General features: G+C 39.9%; 1 pseudogene; it reads right to left on the bottom strand.

Moving 5' to 3' along the window:
• Positions 1–1,224: 1,224 nt before the first annotated feature.
• Positions 1,225–3,003, bottom strand: LOC100724352 (cyclin-dependent kinase 11B-like; annotated as a pseudogene).
• Between the last annotated feature and the right edge of the window lie 20,296 nt (positions 3,004–23,299).

A 23,299-nucleotide genomic window follows, 5' to 3' on the forward strand; every position in this document is an offset into this window, starting at 1 on the left:
TTCTTAAGTTTATCTGACTTAACATCAGTACAGGCAGGTTGCAAACAGAAAAAGACTTCTGAAATTCAAAATGCAGTGTGGCTAACATCCAGCAATCAGTTTGAATGTCTGGAGTTGTTACTAGAAACAAGGGGAAAGAACTTCACGTATGCTATGAAGTATTATACTTGGTTTCCCCAAAATTGTCTTAAGAGGCAAACAGGAATATACATAAGGATGGCTTTGTTTTCACCCTGCTTATGTGATCTGGAGTGATTAATCGCTCCTCTCTCCATTTCATCATTGAGCGAACAGAGATGCCTAGCAGGACTCCCTGAAAGAATCACTGAGAGGCCTCTTTGGCTTGTTGGCACTTAGAACAGGACCTGGCATAGAGTGGGCACTATATAGAAACTATTTTAAATTGATTTATTTGCCTTTGGCTATAGACATCCAAGTTAGACAGCTAAGATGTGATACTTCTCATTACACAGACATGGAAAACGTTTGACAGGAAGTAAGCTAAAATGTGCTAGTAAGTGGGAAAGCTAAAGCATAGCATCCTTGTATCTTCAAATCTTGGTGTTTGAGGATCTTTTGCTACTATGTGGAAATGAGGAAGCTAAGTTCAGAAGGAAGAGAAGGCAGCAGTGTGTAAATAGATGGCCCAGTTGCAAAGCACTGAAGTCTTAATACTCAGAATACTGTAAAGAAGCTCTAAGAAGAGATTAGGAAGTGAAACTAGAACATCTCTTCTCATGTGCCAGTTAAGCTTTTCACAATGCATGTGGCAAGCAAGCCACTCCATCATCAGAGCCTTCTATTAGGAAGGTGAAGAAAATGAGTTCTGTCTCCTCTCAGAGGGTGCATAAGAGGGTTAAGTGAGTTTTCAGATGTGGAGCTTTCCAGGTTGTAACACATTTCACTACATAAATAAATAAAGCTGTTACAGGCACACTAACACATGAAGGTCATGGGACTGAGCATCTTCAGATCAAATCCTCACTACTAACTTTTAATTTATATGCCATTATCCTACAAATCAATTGAGGAAAGTGTACAATTTGTTCAAATTCCTTTTATTGGAACCTTTTTGTTCTATACAGTACAGTTTGCTCCCACAACAAGGAAAATACAATTATACAAACTTACAAATGAAAATCTTAATAAAAAAGTGGAAAATCAAGTTAACTTCTAAGACTTGGATGTCTGGTCAACTTGAGCCCCAGTAGCCCAATCCAGGCAGGTAAGAGTTGGGGTCTGCACATGATATTGGTGGCTGGCTGGCCAGATCACCATGTGAGAACTTTAGGCTGAAGCTAGGGCCCATGGCCAAGGTGCTCTGGTTGGAAGCACATCTCCTTGAGGTCCTCATTGCACAGATTACTGTAGTCCAGGCTGCTCTCCAGGGTTCACCAGATTGTGCCACGCTTTACCCATGCTGCTCTCTCTTGGCCAGTCATGTGGGTAACACGGAGGGCATCAGTAGGGAGTGGGGTTAGAGGCCACCCTCTGCATTGATCCTAGGGAAGTAAAATCGGGGCCAAGTTCAAAGCCCTGGCCTGACAGCAAAGTCCAGAAACACTTGAAGTGGTTGTTATAGGGTCTCTTACAGGTCATCTACTTCACTGCAAGGAGGTCATTATAACTAGGCTAGATTTTCTTACTGAGGGTCCCCAGGATCTTAAACATTATGTTTATCTAATTGATACCCAATTTCTCAGAGAACAGCAGTTTCCACATCTGCAGCTTCTCAAGGATGCAGCCCACTGATCACATGCCAGTAGCTGGGGAGTATTCCTCGGCACCCAGCAGCAGTCTGGGGGCATGATACCATGGGTCACTATAACAGGGGTGTAAGCCTTCAGGGATGAGTCATTCTTAATGCTAGCCCAAATTTATCTACTTTGGGAATAAAATCATGGCTCAGCAGCAGGTTGGATGTCTTGAGGTCCTAGTGAAGGATCCAGTTGTCATGCAGGTGTTTCACCCCATGAAGCAGCTGGATCATCAGGGTCTTCACTCCCCCTGGAAGGAAGGGCTACTTCATTGACTCTATCAGGCTCTTGAGATCATATTCCATGCAGTTCATCACAATGTAAATTTTATACATGTTGCTACCCACAACCTCCCTGACAGTGAGGATGTTGGGGTGCTGGACCTTGAGAATAGTGCTTATCTTAGAGATGTGACTGAGAAGTTCTTCTCCATTTTCAACTGATTTAGAGCCAGAATTTGATGTCTTCTTGCTTTTGATTTGTAGACCACTTGTACACATCTTTCTCCATCCTGTTCAGACACTAAAATTCCCCCGTGCTTCCACAGCCCTGCAGAACTGGCAGGTACTTGGGCAGCTTTTGCTTGAGCTCATTAGGTGATAGGACCAGGGATTCAGGTCCCTATGTACCTTTGGTCTGGGCATTGCTCTGCAGTCTCCTCACCCACTTCTTCCTCCCTTTCTTCACCATCATTGGAGTTTCTGTCAAATTGCAACTTTGAAAAAAATCAGGATGTGGTTTTCACTCTCTTATTCTTCATCTCCACCCATTTCTCCATTACTCATTTCCTCTCAAGAGTCTTCTGAGGCCTCAGACTTCCTCCTTATCTCTTCTTCCTCCTCACTAGTGATCACTTCTTCTCCACATCTGAGCCCAACTCTGCTGAGCTGGTTTTCCTCTTGTCTCTGATGTCCTGCAAGTTAGACAGCAGGTCATGTTTTTCAAGCTTTTCTTAATTTACTGACCTCCAGCTCTCTCCCACTTCAAAGTGCCCCTGTGTGGCTCCACAAGGCTGTGACTCCAGTGGCTGGCCTTGTCTTTGTCACCATAGCCCTCCCCCAGGGAGCAGTAATGCACAGACTTCCCTGAGAAATTTATGTCCCTTGCACTTCTTCTCTGCCCTCTGCTGCTCCCTTATCTTGCGCAGCTCTCACTTTTTTAGCTGCTCCTAGTGATTTAGCTCTCTCCTGGAGTGCCCCCTCCGCACCTTTGCACCTTCAGCTGCCTCCGCCTCTGCCTCTCCCATTCCTGGGGTGCTTTGTTCAGTTCTTCTCTGTGATGCTTCCAACATTTGTGTTTTCTGTCTTTCTATTTCCTTCTGGCATGCTTCCCTCCTGATGAATGGATAAAATGCCAATGTTTTTCCTTTCTCTTTTCAGTTTTCTTGTGAGAGGCCTCCCCTACCCAGACATTTGGTGGGGTATTTTGACAATCAGAGAATCATCTTCTCTCCTGTTTTCCTCAGAAGACAAGTATGGTGGTTCCTGATTGTGATTTCTACGTAGTAATCGCTCAGCTACCTTTCCTCAAAGGAATCCCATTTGGTGTCCTGGTCATCAGAGTGACATCTGGAAATACGAAAGACCTTCACTGAAGAAGGCTTATTTTTCACGCGTTTTATTTCTGCTTTGTCAGCTTGTTCCTTCCTTTCTCTTTTTGGAGAGTTCCATTGAAATTTTTCACTTTCCAAGAGTCATTTTCATCAACCACTTGAGTTAAAACACTGTGGCTAGGCTACTAGTTCTGCAGCTTCAGTTACGTAAAGTGAAGTATGGGTTGCACTACAAGGTTTGGTTCCTAGAGCACCTGGGCCTGCCACCTCCTCTACTCCAGGTTCTGAGCTGCGTAAGGTGTAGAGAATACTGGGGTGCCTGTCCCTGCCCAGAGGTCAGCTTGGAGCGGAGCCCTGGGGGCGCTGCTGCCCAACCCTCCCTGTGCCAGAAACCGAGTCATCACTCAACCCTGCACAACTGCCACAGCCACCGGTCCTGAGACAGAAGAAACCACACCAGGAGCACCAGACACCGCTGGCTGCACATGGATTGATGACGAAGGAGCACAACATGAGTCTGCAACACCAGTCTAGGCCCGAAGCAATAATTTCCAGCGCTCTTCAGGTGGTCCTCAGTTCCGGAAGTGGGGCACACTGTTAGGCTGCCTCAGGCTCCAGTCTTTGGCGTCGCAGGCTGATGACGCAAGCAGGCTGTTGACGCAAGACTCAGGGGCTGCTCTGAAAGAGTGGTGTTCGCAGGGTCTCTAGGTGCACAGGGAATTGGGGAGCGCTCAGACAGGGGCGACACCTCCGCCCACGGCGACCCCTCTGTGTGAAATAAATAGATCACTCACGTATTTATTAAGCACCTACACAGTGCCGCACACTGTTTGTTTTTTGAATATCTTGTCAGTGAACATCAGGGAGAGGGTCCTTGCTCTTGTTGGGTTTGTAATATTGTGGAGTGACTCTCGGATATCCAGTAAATAAACTAGATTAGCTAAAGGAAGTGAAGTAAACAAAAAGGATTCATGTGATGGGGAATAACTGCGAAGTGACTTAGTTGGGTGCTATGAGACAACACTTTAACAGCCCTGAGTACATATTGGTCAAATGGGTGCTAATTCCAAGGGCCTGGATTTGTGATGATAAGAGTGCTAAATAAAAAGGGTTAGCATTGTGTACTGAGATCTACATTGGGGTCCAGAAGACCAGTCTAAACACCAAAGTGAAATCACTTATACTAAAGTTTCAGGTCAATAAACCACACATGAATTGTTACCTGACCTTATGAGCAATCAAGATAGAAAAGGAGCTGATCAACAATTTTCAAACGGCCCAATTTTAAAGTCATGTTAATGAACTTCCCTAAGCTTTAATCCTACAAAAAGGGGGATGTTAACCAATAAGTTTTTTCTCTCATATTCTGTCTCTGTATGCCCTTCTTATAAGGAAAGTAAATCCTTGAAATGATTAGTCTCCTTTATGTTCTCTGTTTCTGCTTCTTTCAACCCTTCTGTCTTCAGTCTAGCCCATTTGAATACTTATAGACTAATAGAATGAGATGGTATGTAATATTTTTTTTTTTTTTGGTCTTTTTTGAGACAGGGTCTCACTATGTGGTTCAGACTGGCCTTGGGCTCACTTTGTAGCCCAGGTTAGTCTCGAACTTGCAATGCTATCCACCTGCCTCAGCCTCCCATGTGCTGAGATTACAGGCCTGCACCACCACCACTCTCTGGTATGTAATTCTTGAATCGCAGAATAGCCAGTTAATATCTTACTTTATTATAATTTTTTGACAAGTGAAGGTCAGAGATTTAGGAGGAAATAAGTAGGAGAAGATATGAATTCTAAAAGATGCATGAATGCTCTTCCAAGTTGAGAAGGAATTTAGAAATATTCCAAGGTGGGAAGCACTGAAATCTTTTAAGCAGGAACAGGTATTTTTTGAATTCAAATTTAAAAAGTACTGAGACTACATTGTAGGACATAGATTGTAGGGAGGACAGAGCAGAAACAGAGGGAGAACATGAGAGACATAGATGCTGAAATAGTAGTTTATCAAAAAGTAACTTAACCCAGCATTTTGTATCCAATTTCCCCAGAAAAATATTTTACTTGTACTTAAATTTCACTGTTGAATTATTTATAAATAAAGACTCACTTTGCTCAATGCACTTATATCTTTTCATATTTTAGGGAGAGTACCTCTGGTTACTGCTTTTGGTAGAAGTATTTATGCATTTTATCTGAGTTGTTCAATGTATAGCACAAAGCTGTTATTGATAACTTCTTTTATGGTTTGTGTTCTCAGTGATATCTACACTCTCATTTCTTGTAATGATTATTGTGCCCTGTCTTTCTAATTCTTCATCAGTTTTTAACAGAGAGCCTGAAATTCAGTTGGGTTTATATTTTGGCTCAGATAACTCTGTCATGTGAGACAACCCTGTGCGCTGTAGACCATCTGACAGCATCCTAGGTCCAGTTCTAGTAGAAGATCACAGTGCAACCTTTTGCTTCAGCTGTCCAAAACAAAGATACTTTACCTGGGTAATTGTGCCATATCCTTGAATGTCTCAAAATGTGAAAGCCTAACATCCTTTGAGGCCAAACCTGAGTTTTTAGCAAGCACATCTTTGAAGAACTTGACATGAGCAGAAGAGGAAAGTGAGTTCGGTGCGAAATCTCAGGTTTTATCTCAGGACCTGACATAGCACCATGAGAAGCTACTCACAATTGTATGCACATGCAAACACATACTGAGAAAAACAAGCAAGACTGATGCTCCATTAATAATAGAGAAGATGACAGTGGGCAGAGGCTGTATAAATAGGACAGCTCAGCAGTAGCAATGGACAAAATCTACCAAAGAATATGTTAGATCCCGTTTGACCATTACTAGCAATGTATTCAAGGAGGAAACAGCAAAGTCAGAAATTTATTATAAAACAGTTTATGCAACAACAAATAGTAAAAAAATGACAATACTCTCTAGCACTTTAAAGAGATTATAGAAGAAAGATCTGTCACACTGTAAGGAACTACTAACAGTAACTGTGGTACACTCGGCATACACAGAGAAGATTGTTAATATAAAAAGAAAACAAATGCTGTGTAGTATTTGGCTGGGTCATGACAGCCTTCTTTTATACATACTTAGTATGTGATATTTGTGAGAATAGGTAAAGGTATAAAAAGGTAAGATTAGGAGGGAAAAGTATTACAAACATCATCATAGCATTATTGAAAAAATCTTTTAAAATGGTTTTCTTTTCAGAAAATATAAATAGTAAATATGACCTACAGTCTCTACCACATTTCTCTTTGGTTTCTTTTAGACTTGAAGTGTGTACTTCACTACATTGGTTAACATTTGTCCAAGGAAGAGCTGCTCCTTTAGGATGCTCCCTGAAAGATGGGGAGACTATAATCTCTCCAACCTCTCTATACAGTAGGTGCTAAATGATGCTATTTTGACCAGTATTTGGCTTTGATGATGTTGCTACATTTTTTGCATTCATCCACTTACAAATTGTCTCTATATTTTTTCTGTGTTTAGAATGGAAATTGTAGCAGTACTAAAAAGAATAGTTTTCCATGATATACATTCCTTGGTGGAAATATTTCTCAGACTGAAAAGAACTCCACTTCCTATAGTATAAGCATCAGTTCAAAGCAAAATGCAAAGAACTTCAGCACTTCCCACATAAAATCAAAAAGAACTCTTGGTTTTTTTCTTACCTTCATGTGGGAGAAAAATGTCATGTGATCACAAAGCAGTGATGCTAGAGCAGAGAGCTAGGGCAGCGAGCTAGGGCAGAGAAGGTTAAATTATTTGCTCTGGGAAAGCAGCAAATAGGTCCTGAGGAAGTTATGGAGAGGCATAAGCACCTGCCTTGGAAGCAGGCAGTCGTGAGTTCGATCCCCGGTACCGATAAAAAAGAAAAAGACAAAAAAAAAAAAAAAAAAAAAAAAGAATGGAGGTTTGTCACTGTCCTGAAATTTGCATATGTTGGCCCTCTAGGATAGAGGCGGTTTGACTCCAGAATTCATGCATGGAACTGAGGCGGGGAGCTGACAACTTTGGAATACTGTCCTTGAGAAGAAATGAGGAAACAGGGGCAATTGTGGGTGACAAGGAGGGAAAGAAAACCGAATGGCACATTGCCAAGCTGCTGTGTTCCTTGAATTAGGGAAATGGGATTCTTGGGCAAACCAGAAGAGATCATGCTAGTAAGTACCCTGTCCAAAGATTTCTCCCCACTTTTAAAGAACACCTGAATACGTAGTGGTCATTGCTTTGAGACACAATAAAAATAAATGCCTCCTTTGTGCAGGTCTGCTCTGCCAAGGAGGTGGCAGCTCTACTGTCTTTCCTTCCTATGATAAACCTCTGTTTTAATTTGGGAAACTGGACCATGTCTGATTTTCATCTTTTGTGAGGCCAAAGCACCACACTGTGTGATGAGTCCTTACCTGAAAAGCTGTGTGGATGGAGAGTTGTTCCCAGGAGCAAATGAGAAGCAGGAAAATTTTCCTGGATATGATATGCTCTTTATCCTAACACATACAGCTAAGTTCTGAAGGATGTGTTTTAGTAAAAAAACAATTATTTTTACAGAGGTCACTAAGCCAGAGGACTCATTGTGGATCCTGCTCTTCTCAGCTAAAAGTAATTGCTGTTTGGTGTGAGAGTCAAAGGCATCTGCATCCTCCCCTCTAAGGCATTATCCAAGGTGCTGATTATGCAGATATAGGGGCTGACACTGTGTCCTCTCAACCTTTCTTTGCTGAGCATGTTTGTTTTCCCTTCTACCTCCAGAAAACCAACAGGCCAGGGCCTCAGTGATGAAATGTGATTTCATAAGAAAGACATCTTTCTTCAATCTACTTTCCCAGTTATCTGATGTAAACTGTTCTCTCTTGCTTTTGTGCACCTCAGTTAAATTTCACAAAGAATGACTCACCCTAGGCATTTATCAGTAACAATCTTGAAAGTCAAGGAAACAGCAGCTCTGAGAGTTTGAACCCTATCTGTCACAGAAGGTTCTCAGTGGTGGACAGCGCTTTATCTCGGAGTCCTGCGACTCAAAGCATACCTCACACTCATGAAGGCACTGTGATGTTCAACAAAGAATGCACTTTTTGAAAATCTGAAGTGGATAAGTTAATAGAAAAGTATTTTCAATCCAAGCTCTACTGTGTGAAATAATCAAGAATGGAAGTTTGGGGGCTGGAGGTTTAGCTCAGTGGCATAAGCACCTGCCTTGGAAACAGGCAGTCATGAGTTCGATCCCCGGTACAGATAAAAAGGAAAAAGACAAAAAAAAAAAAAAAAAAAAAAAAAAAGAATGGAGGTTTGTCACTGTCCTGAAATTTGCATATGTTGGTCCTTTTGTGTTTTCCATTCTAATTCATAATCTCATCTTGGTTGAAAAAGTTTTAATTAGAAGAACAGGGACCCAGGCATCTCAATTGTACTTAGAGATGGTTGACAGGTACACTATTTTCAGGGTTTTCTTTTCTCTGTGGTCCCAACACAACTAGCTCTGCCACAATGATCAGTTAGGTTCAGCATATTTCTATAAATAAAGGTGTATTGGGACACAGATATACCACTTATTTAATATTGGCTATGCTGCTTCTTGCAGAGAGAGTTTTATCTTCAAGACTGAAATATTTACCACGATACTTTAAAAGTCACTTCACTAATAACATTCTCTATGTTTACCTCCTATCATTTAATCCTTGACATGGATCAAAAAGTTCTTCTAAAAAGAGGGCTGTGACAGTCCCTCCAGTATAGTTTCCTTGCTTTGATAGAGCTTCTATCATATAAAGTGCTGATTCGTTTCCCTGACCCTGGATACCTTCCCACACACTCTCTCCCATCCTACACACTCAGTCATAAAATAAGGGAACTCTAATTGAGCTTGCAATGCAGAGGTCTACATTCAAATCTGTTCCTTTTATGTGGGCATGTCTTTCAACTTCACCAGGATGGTTCCTTATCTGTGAAACAGGATAGTTGTGCTAGACAATGTCTCACCCTTTAAGCATCTCCTCTAAGATGTTTGTTGAATGTACTGATTTTTATCTTCTTTTATTCTTTTGCCATAGAAGTTCATGTGATCTCTTCCCCTGTGGAACTAATCATGCAGGTAAACTGGGTCTGTGTTTCCAGGCCATAGGCAATCTCTTTGTCTGAAAATATGCCAATTCTTATTTTTTAAATGAAAGTTGTTATTGCTTGTTTATTTGAGACAGGGTCTCACTGTGTAGTTCAGGTTGGCCTCAAACTTATTGTGTAGCCCAGGCTTGCCTCAAACTTATTCTGTGTTCTAAGCAAGCAGGTGTCTTTGGGGCAGTTGAATCAGGTATCTGAGTTATATCCCAGCCCCAGCACTAAGTAGCTGTCCATGTTATCCAGATTCTTTGATAATCATCTATACCATCTGTAGAACAGTGATTTCCTTCCACAATTTTTGAGGCTGTATCAGTTCATCAGTCCTTTTTTACTATTTAAGTTTCTCACGCCATGGACACAATATGATGTTTATACATGTGAGTCTGATTAATTTTACCTTGGATATGATGTCCAATTGCATCCATTTACCTATAAATGTTTCAAGTTTATCATTCTTTATGGCTGAGTAGTACTCCATTGTATTAAAAGACTATCTTTTTTATCCATTCCTTGATTGATGGAATTGGGTTGTTTCCAAGATCTAGTTATTGCAAATTGTGCTGCTGTAAATGTGGGTGTACATATATTGCTTAATTGATATGTCTCAGTGAGAAGTAAAAGGTTACGCTGATAGATGCTTGATGTTGCTACCCCCACTCTTATTTCTAAGTATGAAATTCCCAATGGACTGAAGCTGTACTGTCCTCTTCTTATTAAAATTCTGATGTTTTTGGAAATAAATATGAAAAATAAAATCCTACTTAAATAAACAATTACTACATTCAGTGATTGACCAAAATGTAAAATACAAAGTAGGTTTTTTAAAATAATTTTTTAAAAATTTTATTTAAGGAGAAAAAGAAAAAAAAAGCAGAAAAGGGTACCAAGTTATACAGAATTTCAGAAAATTTAAACAGTAGGAAATCACTAATTAATAGATTACATATTATCATCTTAGAAATAGCTGTTCAAGTTACAAAATTAAATCATATAAAGTGGACATTCAAACAGTGAGACTGCAGACCGTTCTGTTCAATGAACCAACAACAGTCAGTAATATGGTTATCTATCTTATACACTTAAATATACATGCAGTTATGTCCTTTAGAGCACTTTCTTTTCCTCTTTTTTGTACAATGACAATTACACATTTTGGGTTTTATTACTCCCACAGTTCTTATTAATTTTTTTTGAAGACAGTAAAACTAAATGTGACATAACAGAACAGAGTCAGTCAAATCAAAAGGATGGACATAATACATAATGTATAAATAAAATATAAGGTGATCGACAATGGTTACCACACTGCCTCTTGCTATCTTAAAAAGAATTGCCTATATCATCAGTTATAATAAAATTGAACAAAACAGTAAAGTACAAAACCAATAAAACCAAAACATTGGAGACATTACTGGTTTTCAAAAGAAGATAATAGTCAACCAGAATGGGCATCATAATGAATCTTATTATCTTCACAGTTGTTGCCTGTACTTTCAAATTTGGTACTATCAAGAAAAATAGAATAGGGGCTGGGGATTTAGCTCAGCGGCATAAGTGCCTGCCTTGTGAGCAGGCAGTCATGAGTTTGATCCCCGGTACCGATAAAAAGGAAAAGGACAAAAAACAAACAAACAAACAAACAAAACAAAAAGAAAAATAGAATAGAGGAAAATCACTCAAAACAAGATGATGAGAGCAATACAGGGTTTCAAATCAAGTTAATAGGAAATCAAAGTGGGTTACTATAATATATCCTGCTACTTTTTATTTATTTTTCCCTTAAAAGGATAAAAATGAAAAAGTAGATAATAAAAAGGAGATTGAGATAAAAAAGAGGGCATAACAACAAAACAGTGCAGGTCAAAACATAGCCACTTAAGAAAAACAGTTTCACCACAAGATAGTCCCAACATAAAAGTAGTTACCATAGTGTCTCTTTCCTTGAAATCTTTGAGTATAACTTTGTGTACTGTAGCATCAAACATATCAAGACAATGTAAAACATTTCAAGAGAATGACAGTAGTACAAGGTATTTAGAATCACCTAGCAAAAAATGAACAATGGTTTCTGTATAATCTCCTTGTTTATAAAAGTTTTTGTTCATATTATCACATATAATAAAATCCAATAAGATACAACATGTTAAGACCGATGGAGACAGAAGAACAAAAGCTTGATGGGACTTCAAAACAAGAGGATATTAAATCAGCACTAGCTATTATGATGTCTTGTTTACTCCAAAAGAGCTGTTCCTACCATGCAATCTTCTCTGCCTCATTTCTGTTGAACTCTTTTTCTGTCATTAGTTGTCAGTTTGTCTTCTTCATTTCACTTTCTGCTCCATTCATTGTGGCCTCTTTACCACTGTTTTTGGAATCTTGGTATTTTTCTTTTTTAGAATATCCTGCCGTATTCTCTGTAGAGTTGAAGTGGTGGTTGCAAATTCCCCTAGTTCCTCTTTATCCTGGAAGTACCTTGTTTTTCCATCGATTTCTAGGGACAGTGGTGCAGGATGTATAAATCTTGGCTGGAGGTTATTATTTTTCAAAGCTTGAATTATTTCTCCCCACACTCTTTGTGATTTGATGGTTTTTGCTGAGAAGTCTGCAGTAATTCTGATGGGTGTTCCCTTGTAAGTGATCTGTTTCTTGTCTTTGATGGCTTTTAATATTCTGTTCTTATATTGGATTTCTGGAATTTTGATTATTATATGCCTGGGTGTAGCTCTGTTTGGGTTGTAGGTGGCTGGGGTCCTGTATGCCTCATACATCTGAGTATCTTTACCTTTTGCTAAATTAGGGAAATTCTCCTGGATTATTTCTGTGAATAGCAGAAATTTTGTAGTTCATTTGTTTGAGTCCCTACTTCTTCTTTTATGTTCTTAATTCTTAAGTTATAGATCCTCTTATCATCTTCTAGTCTTTGTATTATTGCTGTTTGTTTCCTTGTTATTTTTAAGAAGTTTTTCATTTCATGCTCCCACATTACAAATCTGTCCTCCAGTTCTGATAATCTATCCTTAGTTTCTTTCAAGCTGTTATGCCAGCTTTCAGTAGAATTTTTAGTTTCCTGGTAATCTCTTTGAACCTGCTTCATGTATTCTATGTTTTTTCTATTTTCTCCATCAAACAATTCTCCCCCTTTTTTCTGTTCTTCCATTCTACCATCTGTTTTTCCTTGGGCAGTGCTTAGCATTTCTCTAGCTATTCTACTTATTTCTTGCTTTATTTCATTAAATACTTCACTTTTGAACTTGTCTATGAGGCTCCGGAGATATCGCTTTATGTCTATCGGTGTCAAGTCTGATATTGCATGTTTTCTGTCCTCATTCTCCTTTGCATTTACCTTTTCTGGATCAGTGTTCTCAGAATTGGGGACTGAGGACCCTTTCTTGTTGTTCCCTCTTCCCATACTTTTTGTTCCTTCCATACAAGCATATATAGGAGGCACAGTTTCTTTCTTTGTCAGTTACAGTTTGTTTGAATTGCACTGGCCAGGTGTTCCTGCCCACTGCAGTGTACTAGGGAGACATAGACTTGGGCAGCCTCTGCTGGGCCCACCCCTCCAGGTCAACCTACTGATGGATTCACTGCTAGGGTGCACCGCCAGGTGCTAGGACCTTGTTCGGCTAGCCTACTGGATCTTAGTTCTCAGCGTCACCCAGGTCAAGTGCTCCCCACCAATCCTGCTTGAGGGGGGAATATGCGACTAAAATCACTGCAGTGTCCTGTTCCAGCAAGTCTACCCGGTCCCAGTATGTCCTTTGCTGGAGCCTCCTACTCTATGAAAGGGTTCCCGTTCCTCTCACTCACCGCAAGTCTATGCAGGGCTCCCCGCCAGTCCCACTTGCAACTCTGTTCATGGATTCCTGCTCTCAGAGCTTTCACACGTCTCTCTCCTGCTGTGCCAATTGGGATGCAGCAGCAGCAGCAGCAGAAAATTCAAATTGTGGCTTCCAGTTGTGCAGGTTCCAGCTTCTGCTCTGAGATTTTATCTGTTCCGGTTATAGCACTGGGATTGCATTTCCAGTTGGTTTCTCTCAGCTTAGTTCATTCTTGGGTCGGCAGGGTATATCTCCCCTGCCTTAGGACTCCTCACATCGCAACATTCCTAGATTCTAAGCTGGCAACCTTAGAGAGCCTCTGTAGCTGCTGTTATCTGCCTGCCATGTTCTCCCAGAAGTCAAAAGTAGGTTTTAAAAATACACATAAACAAAAAATTTTGTAATAATTGTTAATGCAGTAATATACTGAATAGTTTAAAATTAGTTCTGGTTCTCTTGCATGGATAATATGGGGTCTGCATTCGTGTTTTTGTTTAATAAGATTTGATCAATTACATGATGCAAGGAGATGCATAATAGTTAACCTCTTATTGATACACATTTTAAAATTAGTATTATTAAACCAATTAAAGATATAACTGGGAAAGTGTCCACTATTGTGAATCATTTCTGAAAGTATATAACAAAAGAGCAGAGAGCACTATTTTGCCGTTTTGAGGTATTGGATAGGTCACATCACGGAGACCTGTTTCCTTTTCTGGAATGTGAGCATAAAGCACTTGGTGTATGTGACATCCGAGAAATGAGGAGGACATCAAGTGACCCAGCATGAAAGAGTTTCTGCCACTGCTTAGATGCCCAGTGTCAGATGCTCACTCTCTCATGGGCACTTGTTGCTCTTTTTTTTTTCCTGAAAAAGTTCCGGTCTCATCTTTCAGGACTCAGGGGGGGCCATCCACAAAGATTTTTCCAGTATCTGCAGTTTCTGTGGACTTTGCTAATGGAACATTGTGGCCAGTACCTCAGCCTGCAGAGACAGGGAAAACAGCCAGACATGAGAAGAGGCTTCCATTTGTTTTGATAAAACACCATAAGTGTTTACTGTGTAAACAACAAGAATTTGTGCCTCACAGTTCTGGATCCCTGCTCCAGCAGACACAGTGTCTGGGCAAGAGCTTCCTTCTGGTTCACAGATGGCACGTTCTGACTGTGTTCTCAGTAGTGGAAAGGACAAGCTAACCCTCTGGAATTATTTTATGAGGGTGATAATCCCATTAATAAGGGATGCACCCTTGTGACCTATTTACCTTCCAATGGCTGATTTACCTGAGCATTGGTAACACTAATGAGAACAAGTTGCCCTCTTTATTTTAAATGATTCTTGTATAATGAAATTTATACCAAATCCAGACAATATAAGCAAGCAACGTCATAAACTGACTCCATCTATAATAAGAGCTAACTGAAGTTCAAATAGAGCACTTACAATTATAAGCCCTTTGCATGTAAGACATCAATATAATAACAAGTACCTTATAGAAGGAGTATGGTTCTTTTTTCCTTCTAAGTTATATACTAAGTGCTCTTTTGTTATTTTCATTTTAATTAGTTGTGTGTGCAACACATAATAATTGCATTCACTTTGAGATTGTACTTGTTTACATCCATGTCACATCTTAACCGTGTTACTTCCCTTGTCCTCCCCTCCCTACTGTCTTCCCTCACCCCATATTTCCCTCCCAGCTCCACAGAGTCTACCTCCTTGTTTTCCTATTATCTACCTTTCAGTGTGCATTTTAAATTATTTCTATTTTGGTGCTTTTTGTATGAGAGAAGCCATATGATATTTGTGCTTAGTCTCAGCATTATGGTCTCAAGATGCATTCATCTTCCTACAGATGAGTCAAGCCATCCCTGTGTATGGCAAAGTAGCAGCCCATTGTATGCCTTGGAAAAGGTAGAGCTTCCATAATCATTTTAGATTTCTAGTCTTACTGTGAAAGACAGGACTGTGTAATGGCACCTTAGAAGTTTTGTGGGGCCACTGTAAGGAGCTACTATGACACAGGAGCAGCAGGTGGTGGGCTGGTGTCAGAGCCCAGGTTTTTCTTCAGAGCCTTTAGTTGGTGTTATGTACACTAAAGGCCTCACTAACCTCAAGGACCATTGAGGATGCCCAAAATATAAGGTCTTTCTTTCTAAAAATTTCCTTCGATTTTTTCTACCATTCTGAACTTCATTCATTAAAGTAAGTTAGGAATTTTTTTGGGGTCTTAAAAACAAGATAACATTATGAATGTAAGATGAATTTTCTATTCCCAGGATAAATCTCATTGATCATGACACATGCAGCTTTTTATACAATAGTAGATACATTGAAGATTTCTTCACTTATGTTTCTGAGCTATGTGGGCTATACATTTCTTTACCTGGTCTTGATATAATAATAATACTTGCAAACCATACTGGGAGTCTTTCGTGGAAGCATGCATGCACTTGGTCAGAAGCTCACAATAACAGCGACTGCAAAAGTCTGATGTTCACTTAAAAAGGCAGAGTGAAAACCAAAGAGGCCATGTGAATAGGACATTTCAGCAGTTTCAAGAGACAAAGTCCACAATGACTTTGTTTTTTCTAAAATTTTATTTAAAGAAAGACTAAATAAAACAGAAAATAGGTAGAAATAATACAAACGTTCAGAGAAAAAATGAACAGTAAGAAATCACTAGTTTGTGTTTACATATTGTCATTTTACAAATAGTTGTTCAAGATACAAAAGTGGAACATGGAAAGTGGGAATTCAAACAATGAGACTGCAAACAGTTCTGTTCAACTGTCCAACAAAAACTTAGTAACACGGTTGTCAATCCTATACACTTAAACATACATGCAGTTATCCATATCTTCATTTATGTTTAACAAACTAAAGCAGGTTAAAATCATTCTGAACAAAGAATAATAGTATTGCTGGATTTCACATCATGACACTCCAGGATCAGCACTGCTCTTTTTCTTCAAAGTATCTGTTCATTTCATCATGTGTCATAAGATCAGTTCTCATAAACTGTTTATAGATTCTACACATGCATGAGTCTTAACATGTATTTCTATCCAAAGCAAAGCAAAGCAAAACAAAACAGAACATATTCCTGTCAACACAGGAAATGAAAAAAAAATATAAGACCATTGTACGAAGAGTTCTATCATGGTTCCTGTGTTGTCTCTTGTTATCTCCAATAGAACTGGCTATATCATCACAGATAGCATAATTGAATATATCAGCACATGAGTATTAACAAAAACACAACTTTGTATATAGTATAGAACTTCAAAAACAGGCAGTTATCAAACCAAAATGTGTATTGTAGAGTCTTGTCATCTTCAGTATAGTTGCCTATACTCTCAGAATTGATACTATCTGTCATATCAATTTTGAATAAAATCTCTAGATACCAAACAGCAATCAAACAAACCAGTTTACCTAAGATCAGTCACGATAAAACAGTATAAGTCATACAGGGCTCCAGATTAAAATAATAGGAAGTTAAAGATGATTACTGTGCTATATTCTGATATTTTTGGGATAGCTGTCTGTGCCCTCAAATCTAATGCAAGTAGACAAACTGGGACAAAATAAAATCTATCAGAAAAAAATAGAATAAAATCTATCCAAGCAGAGTTGTGGGAGTAATGTGGGTTTTAAATCCTGATACACTGTTAACAATATCATCTGCCATCTTTTTAAAGACTTTCCGTCCCCTTTCACTTCCCCAGGGTACACCATGCATTTTTGGGTTTAACCAAGACCCTTGGTTTTAAGTGGGGGAGAAGGGCAACCTGCTGTTTACCTAAGTGGTTCCGAACCTTCTCTCTCCTGGACTTGATCTCTAATTGTATTCCTTTACCTATTAAAGCCTGTCTTTCCAACCTACCCACAAATACTTGTCTAGTTGCCCCTATAACTCTCTGGTTCTCTATCACATAGACCATTGTTTTCTCACATTTGATTTTCAGTCTATGTACTCTTTTTCTTGTTAATTATATTTCCTACAAATCACATCTCGGTGGACCCTGCCTCTTGCTCTACTCCACATGTGGTTCTTTTTTTTAAATGTAGTGTATCAAAGCCACCTATATTAGAGATTATAACCAACCTTCTCTGCCTCATTTCTGTTATGCTCTTTTTTTGCCATCAGTTGTCTGCTTATCTTCTTTCTTCTGTTTTCTGCTCCATTCATTGAGGCCTATCTGCCACTGTTCCTGGAATCCTAGTACTTTTCTCTCTCTAGAACACCCTGCAGTATTCTCTGTAGAGTTGGATTGGTGGTTGTGAATTTCCCAAGTTCCTCTTTGTCTTGGAAGCATCTTGTTTCTCCATTAATTTCTAGAGATGGTTTATCAGGGTATATCTATCTGGAATGGAGGTTACTTTCTTTCAGGGCTTGGAATATTTCACTCCAGGCTCTTCTTGACTTGATAGTTTGTGTCAAGAAGTCTGCCATTATTCTGATGGGCCTCCCTTTCTAGGTTATCTGTTTCTTGTCTCTAATAGCTTTTAATATTCTATTCTTATATTAAATTTCTGGGATCTTGATTATTATATGCCTGGGTGTAACTCTGTTTTGGTTGTAGGTGGCTGGAGTTCGGTATGCCTCATATATCAGTATATCATTTCCTTTTCCTATGTTTGGGAAGTTTTCCTTAATTATTTCTGTGGATAGCCTTTGTAGTTCCTTTCTTTGTACTCCTGCTTCTTCATTCACATTCTTTATTAGCAAGTTATAGATTCTCTTGTCATCCTTTAGCCTTTGTATTGTTACTGCTTGTTTCCTTGTTATTTTTAAAAACTTTTCCCTTTCGTACTCACACATTGTAAAACTGTCCTCCAGTTTAGATAAACTATCCTTAGTTTCTTTCAAACTGATTTGTCATCTTTCCATAGGGTTTTTAATTTCCTGGTAATCTCTTTGAATCTGCTTCATGTATTCTATTTTTTTAATATTCTTCATCAAATGGTTCTCTCCTTTGAGTTCCTCCCTTCTTCCATCTGTGTCTTCTTGAGGAGTGCTTACTATGTCTTTTATTAATCTTCTTATATTTTGCTTTACTTGGCTAAATATTTCACTTTTGAACTTGTCTATGAGGTCCTGAATATATCTCTTTATGTCCTCTGGTGCCATGTCTGATATTGCATGTTTACTGTTCTCATTCTCCTTTGTATTTACCTGTCCTGGTTCAATGTTCTCAGTGCTGGGACCTGGGACTTTTTGTTGTTGCTTCCTCTTCCCATCATTTTTGCTTCTTCTAGGAGGCCCCAGTTTCTTTCTTTGTTGGTTACGATTCTTCTGAAGCATGCTGGCTAGATGACCCTTCCCAATGTCACGTGCTAATGAGTTGCAGACAAGGACTGAGTATGCTGGCCCCTCTTCTCTAGGTCTGTCAACCTGCTGTGGCCTGCACTGTATTACTCTGTGCCACCTCCCCTCCTGGTCAGTCAAACTTCTGAGGCTTCATTGGGTTAGTGTGTGCCAGCAGACTTGATTTCAGATAACCTATTGCTTCCCAGCCAGGTCACATGTCCCAGACCTAGCTCACTCCACCAATCCCATTTGGGGAGGGAACAATTGAGTGAAGTCACTGCTGCCTCTTGTACTTGTCAGTCCTGCCTGGTCCCAGAATATTGTCTGCCAGAGCCCCCATTTCCGTGGAATGGCTCCACTCCCATCACTCACCACAGGTCGATGTAGGTACCTTGCCAACTCAATTCTCCGTTAGGCTCACTGACCCCTGATCTTAGTGTAACTGCACCTCCAATAAGTCAAAGTGGCAGGACCTTGGATGGCTCAGCAAGTCACCTGCTGTGGCAGGAACACTGAACCTTTAGCTGTTCCAGTGATAGCACAAGGACTGTTTGGTTGGTTCTTCTCACCTTAATTTCTTCTTGTGATGAGAGAATTCATCTCCCTCTGTCTGGGGCTCCCCATGCTGTATTATGTTGAATTCTAAGTTCACTATCTCAGGGAGCCTCTGTAGCCTGCTGTTATCTATCCACCATCTTTGCTGCCCTCCTCCACAATGACTTTGAACTCTGGCTTCTCATTAATAGAAAGGGGGAGCAATTCAAATAGAGAAAATAAGAGGATGGCATGGTTTTATAAAGCAATATTGACAGAAAATACATGACACAATCCACATGTCTATCACAAGGTGCAGAAAAATATAAATTATGAAGTCACAGTGTGTCAGAGTCTAAGGAATCATGAACCAAGTAAGCACAGTACACACAGATGCACACACTGAGGAGTGCTGAGAAGAAATATAGAAATTAGTGTACAGTCCTTGGTTAGATTGCATCAGTCTTTGATTATACATATTCAATAAGCAAACAGTAAGTCTTGAGGGAAAAACAAAATATCAGATGCTATTTCTTTGCCATAGTATTATAAATAAAATATTTTGAACTATCTTTCTTTTTCAGATTATTTCAATCAGCAGTAAATCTGGCCTATGTTCTTTTCCATTCTTTCTACATATTTCTTCTCAGGTGTGAGTGAGTGTTTCACTTCCTTGGTTAAAATTTACCCAGTGGAAAAGCTGTGTTTCACAGAAGTTTTCCTAAAGCAGCAAGAGAATAATGTCTAAACAGCATCAGCATATAACAAATGCTGAGTAAATGTCACTGGATCAGTATTCTTCTTTGCCAGTATAGTTTCTTCACACACCCACCAACTTGAAAACTCTCACCATCGTTATTATCTCTTCAGAAGATAAACAAAGCTTAGTTCTCTGAATTTTTCTAGGCTACCTTCCGCTGGTTACTCATAGCTTTCAAGGTAAATAAACCTTCCTTCTCTTCCAGTAAGGATCAATGCAATAGATTTGCTTTGAAAAATCAACAAGAATATTTGATTTTTCCTACTTTGCTATGAGATGAAAAGGGTGGTCTTTTTACCTTGTGAAATGTGTGCTTTCCTGGCAAGTTGTGGCCAGAGAGAGAGAGAGAGAGAGAGAGAGAGAGAGAGAGAGAGAAAGAGACAGAGAGAAAGAGAGGAAAGGGGGGATAGGGAGACAGAGACAGAGAAAGAGAGGCAGAGAGACAGAGAGGGACACACACACACACACACTCACACACACACACACACACACACACACACACACACACACACACACACACACACAGATTCCAGGATTACTTGACAAGGGGTAAACTTTCCACAATATGTTGCAATATGTTGGTCTCTTTATTCTGGCACATAGACCCAGAACATGTAAACTTTTCACAGAAGATGTTTTGTGGACCTTACTCTTTTAAGAAAAACAATAAAAAGTGCTGCTTCCCATGGTGTTCCGTGGCATGCATCCTTTCTTCTACCTCTCATCCTTCCAGGAATTGATTTTGGAGAACTAGAAGTCTGACTGTGTGCCTCCACCCAGAAAATCAGCTTTCTTTGTGTCCTGTCTAAAGACAACTGCAAGTCCTAGGAGATCTGCCTGTGAGGGAAACCCCTCTCTGCTTCCCTCCTGCCTTCCTGGTTACCTGCCTCAGAGGCCTGCAGGGAGCAGAAGCACCCAGGGAAATAAGGCTTTGGAACCAGAGCTCTTCACTGGCACACAAGCCGACAGAAAACCTGCTGCCTGTGTGGTGTGCTGAAGGTTTCGCCTCGTTTCTGAAACACCATGCTCTCCATTGCTTTCCTGCGCTTCACTTAAACACTGCAGAATGATTCCGCCCAGGCAGTCTCCATTACAACTGTTATAGACAAGAAAACCGTGGCTGGGAGCTCGCGTCTCCCTGTGGGTTGCACAGCTACTCCATGTGGGCAGCAGGATTTCATCCCAGGGCCCTACTGTGCAGGGCAGCCCCACTCTCCTAGGCAGTGCTACCGTCCTAAAACAAGGGTGTGTTTTCCTACTGAAATGAATGAGGAAATAGGAGAATTTCTCATCTGAGGCCCATTGTGTGAAAACAACCAAAGAAAGGAAGCTTCTAGTGTCCTGGTCTTTGAATGCTTTGGTTTTTTGTTTTCCATATGAACTGATACTTTATTTATGGATGAAGAGATTTATTTAGATCAAGACCCTAGCCACTGTGTCTACATGAAGAAAAAGTGCACAGTATTCTAAGGTTTTTCTGTACAGTGCCAAGCAGCCCTGGCTCTCCCACGATGGATAAGAAAACGTGACATAATCCGGTGTGTGAAAGTGCACTGGATCACGTCCACCTCAGCTACTGACATATCATCTGTACTGCTTCTCTCAGAGGTGGTTTTGTTTGCAAGTATACAATACTTCCTAGCTGACCCTTTACAAATCATTTTCCTGCCCCCAATCTGAAACATTCATTTTCTGCGTACCTCCTGTAGTTTCATCTTTACCATGGATTAAAAATTATGATCTTTTTCCTGAGAACACTGAGACAGTTCCTCAAGGACAGTGTAGCTGCTGTCTCAGGGTGCTGACTGAACTTTGCTGAGATGAATTTACTCCCCTCTTTACCGATGCCTGAGTACTACTGCCTCAGTTTCCCTCCCTGCACTCCCAAGTGTGACCATGTAATCGAAGAATCTCCAGCTGGCTTGGACCTGATTCAGAGGTCTGCTCCCTTTTGTATTGGACAAGTCATTTATCTTCTTCAGCACAGTTCCCCATGTGTGAAACAGTGCCCTTATGTTAGACAAGGGAAACTCGCAGTTTATTGTTAGGTTCAGATAACTCCCATCTTTCTTCAAACATAGGACCTAAAATAACACCCAAAGAAACCCTTAGGAAGGATATCCTAACCTGGCTGTATCCTGCCTTCCTAATGCCCCAGGGGTATATTGTTGAATGTACTAATGTATGACTTTTTTTGCTGTTTGGTTTTGTGACCTCTTTTTTGTCGTTGCTCTTGCTGATGGTAACTAAAAAGTTCATCTAACTCCTCTCCATGTGTAACGTGTCATCCAGATGACCTTGAATCTGTGTTCTGAGGCCTTGGCCCCTTTTATTAGGCTCAGAATCAATTATTTTTATATCTTTAAAGCAAAGTTCATATATTATATTTAAAACAGGGGTTTAAAAAAGTTAAATGATTTAGCATTTATGGAATTCTTAGAAGAGTACCCAGGAAACAGAAAATGTATACTAGTGTTTCTTAAATGAGGCAGAAACAAAAATCACCCAAATGCAGGGCAAGATGCATCTGTAAGCATGTCTCTTAAAATATGGAATCATATAATTTGTGTATTACTGTAGACCTTTCTGTTTTGATATACTAATGTAATGAGATACACTGCTGAAGAAAAACATGAGAGAGGTGATATATTTGCACAGTACACAGATCTGCACAATCCAGATAACTGTGCCTGCTTTTCCAAAAGCTTCATTTAGTTTGGCTGTGTCCACTCCTTGTGGACAGTCCTGACTGGCAGTTCGCTGTGTGAGTGGATATGGCTCATTCTCAGTCTTACAAAATGCTTTGAGTGTTTTTGGAATGCCTTCTGTTGATGAAACAATGATGTTAAACCATTTCCCAAAATGTAGCCAGATAGCAAAGATGTGTATTTCAAAATCACAGATTAAACTATTGCCCTAAATTACCTACATCTTAACAGGGTACTAATTTGTTTTACAGGTGCAGACACCTGTTTTATAATACTAAGACATAAATGGTTCCAATTCACCTTTGATACTGGTCCATGTATGTTCTGAGATGATTCCAGTGGCATAGATTGGTGGCAATTGGATGGAGGTGATGCAACACTGGGCCCATCACTCTGAACTAAGCAAAGTAAAGAATATAAATTCATTTGATGTGGGCAAATGGGTTGAAATGTGTTGAGCTGCACAATAATCGGTATGAGGGATGGTGACAGATGATGACCCGGAGCTGTCCAGTTCCAGCTCTCAGGAAGGATCCCATGCCCATCCACTTATGATATTAGTTGAACTCAACACCTTCAGGCAGCGGCAGGAATCACAGTTCATTAAGGGAGTTGGGAGGCCGAGTGTTCTGCTTCGGGTGTGATTACCAGGCTTCTGTGTAGCTGGTGTCAATAGCTTCAGTAGTCCAAGATGACAAGATCTTGTTTTA

Source organism: Cavia porcellus, unplaced genomic scaffold, assembly GCF_034190915.1.
Source record: "Cavia porcellus strain 051 isolate PalLab524CR breed Dunkin Hartley unplaced genomic scaffold, mCavPor4.1 scaffold_17, whole genome shotgun sequence".
In the NCBI taxonomy this organism is placed as follows: Eukaryota; Metazoa; Chordata; class Mammalia; order Rodentia; family Caviidae; genus Cavia; species Cavia porcellus.